The sequence below is a fragment of the Parasteatoda tepidariorum genome, chromosome 3 (genome assembly GCF_982258835.1).
Source record: "Parasteatoda tepidariorum strain Cologne lab strain chromosome 3, Ptep-v5.0, whole genome shotgun sequence".
Taxonomy (NCBI): Eukaryota; Metazoa; Arthropoda; class Arachnida; order Araneae; family Theridiidae; genus Parasteatoda; species Parasteatoda tepidariorum.
In genome coordinates, this window is record NC_141757.1 from 63,530,861 (window position 1) to 63,543,022 (window position 12,162).

Consider the following 12,162-nt stretch of genomic DNA (forward strand, 5'->3'; position numbering starts at 1 on the left):
ATTGAAGAAGGCCGAAAAGTTTCCAAAGAGTTCGAGGCCAGCACAGTGTAGTTTCAAGGTTTTAGAAATCATTTCCAACAACTGGAAAGTGTAGCAGACTTCACGAGAGAGGTCGTGTTCCACTTAATACGCCTGCAGAAGACAGGTACATAGTGCTATCGACAATAAGGAACCAGCTCAGTACAGTCAGTCTGGTAGCAAATCAGACTCATGCTGCTACTAGCAATCGAATCTCCTGAAAAATTGTAGACAGACGCTTGCAATCAGAAGGATTATACATCCGCCGACCAGTTGTGTGCACCATTGTCCATATGTAGAAATAGTCTTTCATTGTCTAGAAATAGTCTTTTAGCATCGCAGTTGGAGCGAAGAGTACTTGGCTTGTGTACTATTCTCAGATGATGGTAGATTAAGTTTCTCGTTTGATTGTTGATGTCAAATGATCTGACTTGAGATTGTTACTGCTCGTAGTCGAGCAAACATACAGGAAAGGGACTCATATTCTACATGTAGTGTCACGATATGGGCTGGAATTATGATTAATGGCCATGCGCCCCTCTATGTGCTTCCAACTGGGACTATGACTGGTCGACGCTACAATAATGTTTATCTGTTGCCTCATGTTCGCTTGTTCCATGGTGTTGGGGGGATGAATTTGTTTTTATGGTTAACAAAGCAACATGTTATCAAACAGTCTCTGTCTAGGAAAGAGGGAGAGAGAGTATTTAATGCCTCTTATGGTCAGCACGTTCTCCTGATCTGAATCCTATTAAAATGTGTGGGATGCTTTGAAGAGGAGTGTTTCTGGTCGTGAATGCTTTGCGATAAACAAGGACACCTAAACCATGCAGTGTTACAGGAATGGGGTAAATTTCTCCAACAGCTGCTGAATAATGCTGTATAAAGCATGCCGCAATGTCTGGAAACTTGCATCGCCTTCTATGGTGGTCATACCCGCTACTGACGTCTTACTCTCGGATTATTACAAATGGTATTTGCACTTTTTTGAATTTTACATTTTCAGCACAAAACGACTATTTTGTTCCTTGAACACATTTCAAACCTTCTGGGCTTCAGAGCATAATAAATAATCTTCTTAACATTATGACATTCTTTATTTACATTTAACCACGCTTAGTTTTTTTAAACGTTATGCAGCCATTTGTGATCCGTCCTTAGCAGTATATTATCATGATGATCGTATAGCTGAGTGCATCTCTCTTTCATTCTATTTTTCAATAATGATGACGGTACTTCCCTACACTTCCGAAAGGATCTTATTTTTGTATTTTTGTATATGAGGTACTAACTGGATCTTGGTTTGGTTTCAATTATTTCAATTCAATTTCAATTATGTATAAACCCTTTCTTTATTTGGTTCAACACATCTATTTTTTTCAAATATTTTAATTTTCGACCCTCAGAACGGCATTACCTGAAAGATAGAGTCTAAATGATTATAGGGTCGCTAGATGAAAAGATAGGGTAGCCAAGAGAGTATTGGTAAGAAGTTCACAACCCTTAATGCTACTTTTTAGTTTTAAATGAATTTTAATTGACGTTATTCGAGATCAAAACCTTTCCTTTTGTAATTCTTTTCTGTAATTCAGAATACCATAGGGATTAAAATTAATTAAATTTTTATTCTGACAATCATTTTGTGAATGCTTACAAATATAAGTTTTGAAACACTTTTTTAAAGGTGAGGATATAGTGTTAAATGTTATTTAATAGAATAAATACTGGATTTTAGGAGTCTATATATTATGCAGGCATTCAAAACAAAAACACCAAAGCCAAATTAAAACAGTAAAATTTATTAATTTTTTTGTTTAAATAACCTTTAAATCTTTCGCTAAAAGAGCCAAAATAAGGCGTTTAATAATTTAGAACGCAAATTTTTAGAATTTCTTAAATTCTTTACATGCAAAAGGAAGAAAAATTTATAGCTATTTGACGTTATCATCATAAGTCAAGTATTACGCACGGAGAAAATAATTCAGATAAAATAACCATACTGTTCAGCAGTGACATTTCTAGTAAAATAAACCATTAATCTGCTAAATATGCCATAATAATACGTATTTAAAATATTAATTTCGTAATTTTTCATTTCATCTAGTAACGGTTTAATTGAAATTCTGGTTTTTGAAATTATCGTACTTATTGCCTCACATTTAATAAAAATACAAAACTGAAAAGAAAACTTTACTGAATAAATGGTTTTTATGCCACCCTCTAAGGTATCATAAATCTCCAAATTTTATCACACATTATAAAATAATATTTTATTATTAATTTTACCAAAATCATTATCAAAGTACTTCGGTAAAACTTAACGACCTTTTCAGTGTTTCCATAGAGCCAGAAATACGTTAAAGTTTACCATATTCTGATAGTTTCGTCAATAATTGCAGTACATAAAACAGCATATTAAAAATTTCTGTAACATACATTGTTAAAAATTCCGGATCATTTTACGGTAAAAAGTGCAGGGCACTTTCACTGCATCATCCGTAAAATCCATTTTTATAGTAAAATTTTACTCCGTAATTTTTACAATAATATTTATTTAATACTACTTTAAAAATTATGGTATATTAGATTCCTTGCTTCATAAAAGCATACAGTAAAAATTAAATTCATTGTAAAAATATAGGCATTTAGGGTGCCGGTACCTTTTATCGTAATTCTATCCGGAATTTTTCACAGTATATTTAAAACTTAGGTTAATTTAAGATCCATTTAGAACAACACAAAGCATAAACAATAAAAAGAATACCTTTGTCAAGAAAAACAGAAATGTTTATAATCTAGATTGAAACAGTTATGAAAGATCACTCATAAACTATTAAATTAATCACTTTTAAATTACAAGCTGAAGAATAAATTTCGTGAATTCAGGAAATAATGTCTCGTTTAATGCTGAATAAATTGTTTCAAAATAATGCTTTAAAAAACGTCTTTTACTAAGAATACGTTGGTTAGCATGCAGTGTTTTGAATAATTGAAATAAGGTTGAATCGAATTAAAACTTATTATAAAGCTTATGACATGAAACATCTTGTCTGGTATACGTAATTTTTCCTTACATTCAGCCGATATTTCGAATTAAAAGAATAGAAACGAATTTTCTTCCAAACATACCTAATTTATTTATAATAGATTAGGGCAATATGAAGTGCAATCATTTTTCCAATGCATTTCTTTTCTTAATATACCTTTTTGTTCATAGATATCGAGAAAAATTGCTGACATGTATTTGCATAGGAAACTCATTAATCCATCAAAATAAAAGAAGAAAAATATTTTTCTCATCAAAGAGACTTGATCTTTCTCTTCTTCGTAAATTCTCAATGTGTTCTGCAAGGCAGATTAGTCCAACAACTGCCGATGTAATCATAATTATGAATCTTATTAGTGGTTTAGTGCAATCAAAAACAGTATGCAACAGGCCTTTAATTTAGCTTATCTTTTGATCGAAGCTCTAATTACTTAAACTGATAGAGGTTTAATGAAGATCGTTACACATTGTTAATTAATTTAATTTTGTTTCTAATAAAGACAAATTATGTTGTGCCTCCAATTTAGTCCCTTTAGGTATTTTTAACCTCTTGATGACTATAATTAAAATTTAATTTAATAGAGTCAATTCAAATTAGAGCCGCATGGCTAGTAATACTTATTTTTTAATTTATTTTTGTTGCAATACGAGAAACTAAGTGATTTTAATATATTATTTGTATAGCAGTCAATTTATGTTTGTTTACCGAAATTGTGATAAACATATAAAAGATTTCGATTATATTTGTTGTATTATTGTATTGTAGTGCATTCGTATTATATACATAACAACTGCTGAAAAAGTTGATTTGTCTTGATATTGCAACAACCTTTTTTTGAGCAAATGCAAGATTTATTTTTTTCCAGTTTCAAAACATTATAATCCAAAATATTTTACTTACTGAATTGTTTTAAAATTTTTAACTATGGTAATAGAACTGTTTAATGAGACAATCATATTTAAATAGTCTTTCTACATAAAAAGTAAAAAAAAATTGTTATATTAGGGAAAATTTCTGGCAGTTAAGTTGACAGGGATTATCCATATGATACGAAAATAAACACGTTGACAGAAATTTACTGTAACAAAACATTGCAGATTTTTGGGATATTACATTTGAAAAAGTATTAGAATTTTTTTTCCATATCTAAGTTCAGACGTTCTGAAGTGAGACTCGAACCCAAAGCCTTCCTGGTGTAAGGCCAACAACGCCATGCAGGACGGTTGGCAAATGCTTCAATGTTTCAAATTATTTGTGCCGCTTTAATACCAAAGATGTTCATATTCAAAACTGAAAATATCTGCACCCAAAAGATACAATCTGTATCAATGGTTACATATTTTATTAATTAACTGAAAAAATATATCTCGTGACAAATTGCGATGTAGTTTAACACTAAATTCTTCTGTAGTTTTAGAGAATTTCATATCTCTTTAGTAGCTTAATTGTTAAAATATATGTGAGAAATAAATAACAAAAGCATCTCGAACTTTAAAAAAAGTAAATAAGAATTCAAATAATAATCTCCCAAAATGTCGTTTTCTGCTAAAACTGTTTGGAAACAGGGCAATTGAAGAACCTGAAACATTGAAAACATGTTTTGATTTTTCAATGACAAAAGGATTCTATAATCGAAATTTCACTTTATTTTATTTCGTAATATTTTCATAGATAGCGCAATTAAATTAATATTTTAAGTATTTCTAAATACTGATGCCCCACCTGTTTCCGAACTCCACTGTGGAACTTTCTACTAGTACATAGCAAACAGCGACGTGGTCAAACCATCGCAAGAATTTAACTTGCATGTCTTGTTTGATGATTTAAAGTGTGTACCAATACACAAAATTGATCATAAAAAATAATGAAATGAACAGAGCATCCAAGTTCTGTTTTTTATACATGCTCCAGCTGCCTACAGAGATTTTTCCCTATTTGCTTTATATTTCATACCTAAAATCCATGTTACAGTCTAATTTTTCTAAAACTCTTCTATATATCTGAAGTATTATTTGCAAGCTTATTGATAATTTTTGTTTTCACTAAATCATGGAAATAGTTACTGCTGCCCAATCAAGGAAGAAGATCAGTACTTACGTGCATTAAAGCGAAATTTCTTTTTACCAATGGGGACAGAGGAAACGAGTTTGAACAATATTTTTTTTCTCTGGTCATTTTTGTCCCTGTTGGTCAAACCACTTTACACGTGTTTGTCTCTTTACTTCTCTACCTATATTTGACGTTTGGACACAGAGGAAGGTTCCTTGCTTAGAACTGAAACTATAGTATGTCAATTTATGTACTTTCTTTTGTGCTTCGTTTACGTTGTTTTTTGCTTTAGTCTATATAGCACAAAGTTTACCCTATCATTTGCTGGAAACGGAGCATGGTTTTCAGAAAATTAGGAGACCGATTAACTATTGAAAGTTTTCGGGCTTTTTTTTAAGTAAATGCAGTATAGTTTCCTAAAAAATATGCAATACGAAGGTGAATTTTCAAGCTGCCTTATAAAAAAAATTGAAGTTCTTACTAGATAATTAAATTGGAATTTTATAAACCCTTAAGTACCTATATCGTTTCTTCTTAAGCGTTGTTACTAAAAGCTGTTTTGATATTAGAGAATTTTCTTAGATTATAGTTTCCTAGAGATTTTTTAGTGAGCGCAGCAGTTTTGAGTTAAAATAAACATGAGAGAAAAGCATATAAAAATAGGAATTGAATATCGTACTTATAAATGTTATTCAATTATTGAATTAATTTGTTACTCCTTATTTTCGTTAATTATATACTAACTAATGAAAGTAAAAGTTAAAAGAAGTCTGCAGAAATTCGCTTTTCTCATAGCTTAGATATTCAATCTCCTAATTTACGCACCAATGTTGAAAAATGTTCAATCATTACGCGTTGAAGGTTGACAAAATACGTACTATTCACAAAACATATGTTAATTTCCTAATTTAAGCACTTATACAGACGAAAGTTCAATTATTTCACACTGAAGTTATCAGAAATACGAACTGCTCACAGATCAGATATTTAATCTACTAATTTTCCCACCTATGTATGGCAGAGGTTTAATGAAATTCTCTTCACATCTTCCGACAATCCTCACGCAGAAAAGGATGTGAAAAGGAAGACAACAATAGTGCCATTCATTGACAATAAAAAAGAACATTAACTCTTTTCCTCTTCTTCGGTTTTGTATGCCGGGATAAACTTTATCTACCAGTGAGGATGTTAGAGAGGATTTTCAGATACGTGACCAGGATCTAAAGGAATCAATAAAATCATGACAGTTTCAATACCATTTTCAGTTTGTTCTTATAAAACCATGCCTTAGTCTTTTCGGATGCAAAACACTGTGAAGGAAAGTTTTAACAGAAATTGCTGTTCCAGCCGCAATAATGCACAAAATGTGAAAAGATAAAGTTTAATTTTAATGAGCATAAATGTCTGCACCCGGTTCGCACCATTGACCAATAATAGTGCTGACGTTAATGGCAGACGGTTAGAGTTCCTTTCAGTCGGGCTAACCGGGAGAGTTCATACATTCGTAGTAACATTTGTTTATCCAAATATAGTCGATTATCATTCGCTTATCTCTAATAATTTTTTTATTAATTTAATATTGATCAAAAATTGCTTTGAATGTAAGGATCCAAGACTTTCATTTCAAGCTACGTTAACTTAAATGATAAAATACAAATACTAAACGAATTTGACCAAACCTATGACCGTCCAATAACATTTGAAAAAATAAATCACGTTTAATTTTTTTTGCACATTGTAGAAATATTCCCAGTTGTCTTAAATTATTTTTAAAATGTTAACAAAAATAATTAGTTTCACGTTTGATTTCCTTACAAAAATTTGTAAATGCATTCAGTAGTATTTTAAGTATTAAGCATTATTATTAGTATTTTCAAGCGCAAGATCTGCTAACTACTCTTTAAACAAGTGAGTATTCTGTAAGCTCTATGACACCAACAGCAGGCAACTTAGCAATGCAAACAAGTATTCCTACTCAATATACTGTCGAAATTTAGAAGGTATTTAATCTCTTGACTTGTGGCAGCTGAGAATGATTGATAAATGCCACGAAATAGTCCCCCTCCCCGATCTCTGATAATCATAGTCAAATGAACATCCAAATACCTGCATAATGCAGCTCTACCACTCAATCTACCTGAATTAAGGACATGTATGTATAATTAGATATTATGAAGGGAAATTATGAGTAAAATGATGAAGCAGAAATTCGTAAATTCTCCATTCTATGTGTGTGATAGGGAAAATTCGCTTTATCACACTATTCTGAGAATGAGAGCTTCATATATAATCTTGTTAGGTATGCATATTTGAGTATAAGCCATTCCGGTCGGAAAGTACCCGAAATTAATTTGCAATCCGAATTAGAAGAGGAGTACTTAATCAGGTATCAACAAACCACCAGAAAGCCTTCGATTTTTAAGTTTAGGGAAGATCGATACCCAAGATCATTTGAATATTTTTGGATATCCCTATGCCCTTTACATATTTTGAGTTTTCTTTAAAAAAAAATGAACCTATAAACCAATAAATCAAGAATGTTAAACCTTATTTTATAGCATATATGCATCATTTGGTTGCTTAAAGCGCACCAAGGCAATAATTTGATTTGCTGTCTTATTAATTGCATCTTATCATAAATTATGACAATGATGTAAAGGTTCTCTTACTTAAAGAGAATAAATTTCTAAATCTCAGTTTATTACACATATGGTTTTTATGCTGCCTCATAATACATATATCCCCAGATCCCATGGTTAATTTAAGCAGAAATAACAGCTCTTTTAGTACATATAAAATTCATCAGATTTAAATAATTTATTTTACACTTTTAATCTAGCCGAACAGTCTTAGCTTCTAAAAAATGAAAGGATATACATTGTGCCTTGTAGGCTGAAGCGAAAAACAACGTGAATGAAGTATATATATGAAGTTATATAAATTGATATACTATAGTTTGAGTTCTATAGACATGGACCTTCCTCAGTGTCTAAACGTCAAACGAATGTTTGTCAATGAAATGTCAATGAAGTATGTTTCATTTGACGTTTACACGCTGAGAAAATTTCTTGTTTATAGAACTAAACCTATAGCATGTCAATTTGTGTGCTTTCATTTATGCTTCAATTACGTTGTTTTTGCTTAAGTCTTAGCTTGCTTGTTATTGAAGCATATTGATGTCGTAGCTGGTTTGTCATTACACTGTTTCCCTACAAAATTGTTGATTCAAGATATCTGCAGTGGTAAATGGTCATGGTAATGTTCATTAGCTGTCGGTCTAATCGAAGGAGACTTTTTGCACCGGGTAACGAAAAGATGTTAGTTTAGCTCAAAAAATCCTATCAAGAACGTGTTGCGAGGATGGCTAACAGGATAGAGATCTTGATTGTCTCTAAAGCAATAAGTCCGAATTTCAGTGACAGCTGGTTGACTGTTATGCTACTTCTAGCCTACAATGCTAATGCAAGAGATCTCCACTGGTAGATAGATCAAGGAATAATGTCCCTTTTCGGTTGAGTATAATATCACAATGAATAACGAAACTAACAAGTTTCCATCAAGAAGCTACCCATGAAGATTTTCCCCTTTAATTCTCTGGAGTTTCCTTTTGTTAAGGATTGAGTTCAAAACTAAAAGGATGCGAAATCGAGCAATAGTAACGCATGTAGGAATGACTGTTTAGTGCTAATATTAATAATTTACTATACGCCTTATATAAGCATATTTTTCGTTAATTAATTATTGCTATTTTTTATTTATTAAACTTTTCAGTTGAAAAGAGAGTTCATGAACAATCTGTATGACAAATTTTGTTTTCTTAATATTCCATAATGGTATAATTTATATGACTACCAAGGTATTTTAAGTGTATAGCAATGTAACGCTTTCACTCCTTATGTATCGATACGTCAAAAAGTTGCTGATATAAAACTGATATTTCTAATTGGATAAATGGAAACGAATTTTCTTTCAAAGACATTCCTTTGTACATACCTGAAATGAGTCTGTATCAACGTGTCAGATATTTCGTATCAGTACTTGAAAGTAACCAGCATTTTAAATGATCACATTATAAAAATAGAGAGAAAATTTAGTACAAACTCATTTCTAAAGTATAAGGTTAATTAACGAAAAAAAGACGTAAAAATGAAAAATTACTTTTAAATCTTATTTAAGAGGCTAGATGACGGTATCATGTAAAGCAATATCGTATTTATTTTGGAATCATATAATTTTATTATCCATTTGGAATCATATCATGTTATAATCAATCACTTAATATCAATAGCACCGAGGAGCAAGTATCAACTTGAATTATGTATGGAATTGAATCATCTTGTATATTCTTGAATCCTCTATCGACTTGGATTATTTTGTATCTACTTGTATCATTTTACTAACTTGGTGAAGTGATAACTCTCTGGATCTGGCTGTATTCGGCAACTACGAATTCGTTAGTACGAAACTTGATATAGGGAAGTCTATATTTTCAATTTGATACAATTAGAGACGGGGTAGGGCAGGGAATAGGGAATTCGCTTTTCAATGAGTTGATTCGGGTTCGAATCCCAGATACAGCTGGAGGATAGGAATTTCGCACCCGACTCGAACCGACCACAGTGCTGGCGTAAAATATCCTCAATGGTAGAGTGATCATGAGTTAGAGTCCCCTTGCCCTCAAACTAACCGTATGAGGCTCTTATGGTTTTTCTCTCTTTGTAACACAAATGAGGGGTAGTACCATCAAAAAGTCCTCCACGAAGACAAATTTCTCCCGAAACTGGATCCAGGAGTTCCCTTGTCTTCGGGATTGGGTTCAAAATTACAAGGCTACGGAGTTGAACATAAGTAGTCGTAAACTCAAAAAATTGGAACGGCTGTTCAACAAAATACTTTATTATTTGGGCTCATAAAAATTGGAAAAAAGTGAGAATAAGTCATTGATTTCGATAATTTTCCTCTGGGTGATTCAGATTCAATTCGTCTCAAATTTTCAAAATGATTACATTTCAATCTTATTACATTTATGTGGACATTATTACATTAATTTATCACATGATATTTTACTTTGTTTCAAACTAAAAAAAATTAAAAAAGAATTTCCAAAAATATTTATTGTAAAGCTAATTATTATAAACATTTTTAAATTTTTGTTTTTTGCTATGATTTTCAAGTGAATTTTTCTAACTAATTTGACTGAAATAACGAACCTTTTGCCTTAAGTTGAAATCAAAATTTTTATTTTAATTTATCTCATTTAAAAGATTTTTACATTAAATTTGTAGGAATAGTTTATTTCAATTTGATTTTCAAAATGCTCTTTAATTGAACTGAAGAAGTTTCATCTTTTTAGCCTGCTATATAAATTATCAGAAAGTAAATAAATCTAAAATGCTTTGTTTAGTAATACATTTAGTCCCTTTCTCAGTTGTTATTGACTGATGAACTTGTAACTATTATATATGTGTGGATTTATTTTATTTTTTAAACCTCATTGAAAATAACGATAATGAATACATGTTAAGGTATCTGACTAGTGCAAAAACGTGATTTTTGGCAAAATTTTTGAAATCGAGTATACTATATATTTCAAATCCTTGTACTCTTAGCTTTCTAAAAATACTTTAGTTTTGTTTGTACTCCAATTACTTACGAAGTTATAGCAGTTTTTCTGCAAAATGATAACAGTAGATACGCTAATGATTTTAAGTTTTCAATGCATTCATCTCAAAATCTGGTTTTTTAAAATTTCACACGACCTTGAAGTAATTGTCGACAATTTTTCATGAATGGATTTGATTGTAGCACACATGCCTTGAGCTACAGACTAAGAGAAAAAAATAGAATTTTATTTTTTATGCTTGTTCTCAAATAAAGATAAGTGAGGGAATTTTTGATTTTTTTTAATTACAATGATCCCTAACTAAGCAGTATATGCACTGTTAAGGTAATAGTTCAAAATATAGATGATAGCCTTCTAAATAAAATACTCAGTGATTTTTTGTCTCGGGAGACAGAAATTTTTTACAGTGTTTAGCGTGTATGCAGAAAAGTGCCTTATTTTTAGCCAAAAATGGCGATTTAAAAATAATTGTGGGATAAATAATTTTTTTGCAAGTTTCATAAGTTTTTACACTTAATAAAACAAATAAAATACTTATTTAAAATTTTATATCATTGTTACAAAAAAATTTTGATACTATTCGACTATCTTAGATACGTTAATTTTTTAGCAATTGATTTGTAATTTATTAGAAAATTAGCAGCAAAATATTTGCAATTTTATGATAAATTTTAATCAAATATCGTTTTATTTTACAGCCAAAATTAATTTTAAGTCTACAAACCGAATTGAAATTAAAGTTAAGCTTAAGAACTCAGTATAGGCTTTTAGTTCTAATAGAAGCAATGGGAATTTTATTTAATAATCCCTCCTCACTTGTAATTAATCACTTGTATCTAAATTAAGATTAATGTACATTTAACACTTAACACTTTCTTGAATCAGTATGAGTTTGTAACTGATACAAAGGAAATTGGTATAATTGGTATTAGGTATCTAGTACATACCTAATTTATTTATAATAAATTGGGACAATTTGAACTGCAATCATTTCGCCAAAGCGTTTCTTTTCTTGGCGCTTCTTAATACTTTTGTACGAAGATTACAAGAAAATTTTCTGACATAGATTTGCATAGCAAGCGTAATAATCCATCAAAATAAAAGAAAAAAGAAACATTTTCCTAATCAAAGAGAGCTGATTTTTGTCTTCTTCGAAAATTCTAATTGTGCTCTGCAAAGCAGATTAGTTCAACAATTGCTGATGTATAACACTTTTTCGTTTCAGCGTATTTTGAAATCATGGCACATAAAGAGCATTTTCAAAATCTTCAAAATGAAGCTTCAACTCTTTATGGATCACTATGTCAGAAAACTGCTGAAGAGTAATTATTATTGCTTGAAAACCACATATTTGAAATTAAATGTTATGTAGTTTTTCCTTTTTTTTACTTTGATTGTATAAAGCATATTAGCTAATAAATTTTT